The sequence below is a fragment of the Peromyscus leucopus genome, chromosome 3 (genome assembly GCF_004664715.2).
Source record: "Peromyscus leucopus breed LL Stock chromosome 3, UCI_PerLeu_2.1, whole genome shotgun sequence".
NCBI classification, from domain to species: Eukaryota; Metazoa; Chordata; class Mammalia; order Rodentia; family Cricetidae; genus Peromyscus; species Peromyscus leucopus.
Genome location: NC_051065.1, coordinates 147,176,528 through 147,181,546, shown reverse-complemented (window position 1 = coordinate 147,181,546; position 5,019 = coordinate 147,176,528).

The window sequence follows — 5,019 nt, the reverse complement described above, 5'->3', positions numbered from 1 at the left end:
ATACTTTTTTGCTAGGGTGAAGCCTTATTTAGAAAAAGGGTACCCAATGTTGTCAATATAGGGGGAAACAAAGTTCGGAGACAATGTAATAATCAGGTGGCGGGGAGGGAAGTCTTTTGAGGGAGTGGGGAAGCAAAATGAAGAACCTCCTATTTTGTTACAATTTTAGGTTAATCTTGCATCCGTGAAAAAATCGTCCCCTATAAAATTTCTAACAAAATGCATTTGAAGCCTGCCCTTTTGAAACAGAAGGATAAACTTTGGCTGAATAAATTTTGTATTAGAGAAAAAAAGCAACTGCCACCCGTTTTTAATAGGTATATAATAAATAAGGGGTTAAATACCATGAATGGTTTTTAATCTATTAAATGTGGGGGGTAAACGCGCTTTTTTATTCCAAAATTGAAGGCGAATTATTTGCGTTCATAAACTAGTTTAAAGGTACATATAGGGGGAAGACAAAGTTTGATGGGTCGTCAATGGCTGATCTCTTGGTTATAATGATTCTCTGGAGAACATCGTGTATATCGAGTTTTCTCTTTTTTAGTTTACTGTTTATTTAGCGAGTAATATCTACAGTGAGTTTCAGGGAACTAAGAGAAGGTGATTACATTCTGGAAGCGCCGCTCCTGCGGTCTTCAGGGCCTCTGTTGGCCCTACCTTGTACCGAAGCCCCCAATAGGTTAGAACTTCCAGACCAAAACTGAAATGGCTACCCACTACACAAGCTCTTTGCCAAGGTTCACTTTCTGCCCATAATTTTTCAATGTCCTCCTTAGTTAAAGGTACGACAATTTCTGCTGGGTCTATTCCTGCTAATTGACGAAGTCTCAATTTTCCTTTTAAATAAAGTCAGAGATCTTTTCCACATAAGTTTTTAATTTTTACTCTGTTTATTTGTATAAAAATCCATTCCAATATAATATCTTCATTCTGCATTAAAATTCCTGTAGGAGAATCCCTAGAGGGTAAAATAGTCAAAATGCAATCCAGCTTTGGATTGATAAGATCCCCGAGTCCTTCCTGTACTTCTTTCCAATGAAGGCCAATTCTTTCTCAGCTTCAGGTGATAATTCTCTTGGACTATTTAAGTCCTTGACACCTTCTAAAGGTTTTGAACAAATTACTCAGTTCATCATTTTTTACCCCAGCAATTGATTGTATATGAAATATGTCTTCAAATAATCTTTGAAAGTCATTAAGAGTCTGTAATCGATCTTTCCTAATTTGCACCTTTTGGGGTCTAATTTTTTATAGCTCTATTTTATATCCTAAATAATTGATAGAATCTCCTCTTAGTATCTTTTCAGGAGCAATTTGTAATCCCCAGCAAGGCAAAATTTTCTTTACTTCTTTCAAACATTCTTTTCTAAAGTAGCTACATTTGAGTCAGCTAGTAAAATATCATCCATATAATGATAAATTATAGATTTAGGAAAATTTTTTTACATATCACTTCCAATGGCTGTTGTACAAAATATTGGCACAGGGTTAGGCTATTCAACATTCCCTGTGGGAGAACCCTCCATTGATATCTCTTAACTGTTGAGAATTATTATAAGTAGGTACCTGTGAAGGCAAATCTTTCTCTGTCTTTTCCTTGTAAGAGTATTGAAAAGAACAACCTTTTAAATTGATACCTATAAGAGGCCATTCTTTAGGTAATAGAGTAGACAAAGGAATTCCAGATTGTAGAGAGCCCATTGGCTCAAATACTTCATTAATTGCTGTAAGGTCTGTTACCATTCCCCATTTACCGCATTTCTTTTTATTAACAAATACAGAATTCTAAGGGCTCGTTGATTCTTCAATATGCTGAGCATTTAAACTGCTACTGTACCAGCTCTTCTAAAGACTGTAGTTTTCTCTGTTAAAGGCCATTGTTGAACCCATACAAGGCTTGTCTGTTAACTATTTTAAAGGTAGAACTGTTGATGTCTTTTAAAGATCATCAGTTGTGCCTTGTTCTTGTGCAATCTGGATGGCTGGTGACCATTCATTAGAATAATACCTTCTAATATTTCTCTCAGAAACATGTGTTAATTTATGATTTGTTTCTGAGGTTGGAGGGATGTTAATCTGAGTATTCCATTGTTGTAATAGGTCTCGTCCCCATAAAATCATAGTTATGTTAGCCACATATGGCTTTAATTTTCCTTTCTGTCCTTCTGGACCAATACATTTGAGCGATCTTGCACTCTGTTTCACTTGAGATAATGTTCCAGCCCTAACCGCTGAACGTTTACCACCTGAAGAGGCCAAGTTGGATGCCAAAGTTCTGGTGCAATTATTGTCACATCTGCACCTGTGTCTACTAAACCAGACAACAAAACATCATTTATTAGTATTTTTAATTTTAGTCTTTGTTCATTTATAGAAGTTTGCAAAAAAAATTGCTTTATGGGTTCTCCTGAATTTTTCTCGCTTACCTCAGCTGTTCTATTCACCCCAAGCAGCCTGGTTTATTCCAATGGGCATTTGTTATTTTAATTGCACTGAGTAGGGTGTATTTCTTCTATGATGGCAGGAAATGTCTGAACTGGATTTTGCTGTGGGGGCCTGCCTGAGGCCCCTATGGGAGTTTCCTGAGGACAGAGGCAAAGGATTACTTTGGTCTGTCCCTTGTTGATCTATATTCATTGGTCCATTGTTTACCATTTCCACACCTTCTGTATACTCCAGAAAGGAGGGGGATTCTGTTGCTGTTCCTGGAAATAAAAATTCTTTCTAGGAAGCCCCTGTTTACATTCCCATTTTCAAATGACCTTGCTTTCCATACCCAAAACATCTGACATTCTTCAAAAACTTTTGAAATTGCTTCTCCTATCCACATATCAACATGGTCATGAGACTCAGAATTAAATTTTGTTCATTATCCAATCCTACAAGGGAGCAGATCTTGCCTTTAACAGCCTAAATGTTCTTTTGCATGCTGGCATTCATGTTCTCAAAGCCAAAGATTCAATTATTATCTGTCTAGCTTCTGAATTTTGGGACCATTCTCTTTATTGCTAAAAGATAGCCTTTGTAGGAAATTCATGAAGGATTGTTTCAGGCCCTGTATAACTTTTGTGAATGACTCAATTTTCTTTCCTGCTTCTCTCAATTATGTCCCATGCATTCATGGCTGCCCTGCAGCATAGAATTAAGATTTGGTTATCATATAAATATTGTCTTTGTATTTAAATATATTGGCCTTCTCCAAGAAGCTGATCCTGGGAAATTTCCACACCTTTAGCTCTCCATTGACTTCCTATGGTCTCCAGCCTCATTTCTGTACCACATCTGGCCACTGCAGATGTGCTCTGGTTTCCAGGACAGCAGTTACTAATTCTTTCCAGTCTTGAGGATTAATCCTATCACAAGTTGACGCAGAAGTTTGACATTTGCTTTACAAATGGAGAATGTATGCCATAAGATACTAGCCTCCTTAAACCTCCTTAAATCTAACATTTCAACTGGAGTCCAATTAGTTTGTACATGCCCTTCATTAGGTAGTTGCTGTATGGTTACTGGATAAATTAAGTTTGATTGTTTGAAAACAGGCTGTCTTTCTGTAACCTTATAATCCAATCAAGAAATAATTTCACCCTTAAATTCTTTTGTCTGAGTCTGAGTTTCTCTATAATTCATTTTAAACAGGTTTTTTCTAAAGCTTTTATCTTGGCACTTAAATTGACTATCTTTTAAATTGTAAAATTTACAATTTAATAAGTAAACAAATAATATGCATAATTGATGTTACATTACATCCCATCAACATTAATCTTTTCATGTAATTGTTCCATTTTTCAGACTGCCTAATGTTTTATCAGATAAAGATCAATATCCCTCCATTGTAAAAATATTTCCCACTTTTTTAACGTGGGAAAAATTTTTCTCTTTTAAGTAATGTCTCCCTTTAAGATATCTGATATCTTAATTGACTTACCAAATCTGCGTAGAACAGTAGAAGTCTGAGAAAATTTCAAAAAGACTACCTAGCCTGGTTGCAGAGAGAGAGAGGGAGAGGGAAGGGAGAGGGAAGAGGGAGAGGGAGAGGGAAGGGGAGAAGGGAGGGAGAGGGAGAGGGAGAGGAGAGGGAGAGGGAGAGAGAGCCTACTATTTACCAGGAGAGGAGAAAAAAGCTAAAAGCCATATCCAGCCATGTTTTCTGGCTAAAAGGTAAAAGTCCCAGGCCATGTGCTCCTGCTTGAGCCAATTCCGGCTCAAGCTCCAGTTCCCTTAAGCTCCAACCACATGAGTTGGCAATCTGGCCACAAGCAGCTCTAGCTGTGTATAACCACTTGTGGCTACTGTCAAGTGCAGCTCTGACTGCATGCAGCTGGATTGCTTATAGCTCCGGCCAGGCCTGGGAATGTAACCCCTGGCCTGTGAGGCCACCAATGGTTTTATTAATGAATTCTTGCCACATAGGTGCCAAATATGGATGAAATGGCTAAACAGTCTTAGTAAATAAGAAACAGAGCCAAATACAGAAGAAATAGACAAAGAGATCACAGCAATCGCCACGACTAGCTTTAGCTTACACCAGCAGTAGCTTCCCAGAGAGAGCTTCTTCCTGTCTGATTTGTGTCTTTACTGCCTTTCTGTTTCTGCCTTCTCATTGGCTCTAAGCCCAGCCACATGACTTCCTTATCACTGCCTGTCTATACAGACCTCCAGGTCTCTGTTGGTACTGGGATTAAAGGCTGGTGTCACCACACTTGGCTGTGTCCTTGACTACAGGGAGACTCTGCTGCCCTGTGATCAGATTAAGGGCGTGTGCTACCACTACCAGACTTCTGCTTAATGGCTATTTTATCTCTGATCCCAGGCAACTTTATTAACATGCAAATATCACCACACATACACAAATGAGAAATATTTGTTGTTGTAAGCCACTTGAATATTATGCATCGCTTATTGTAGTGTGTGAGAGAGATATGATAATTTTAGAAATATATTTTGCTGAGAGGGTAAAATCGCTGAGCATCTGTGATTGGAGTGAAGTGGTGTGGTAGGCATATTTATCACTAT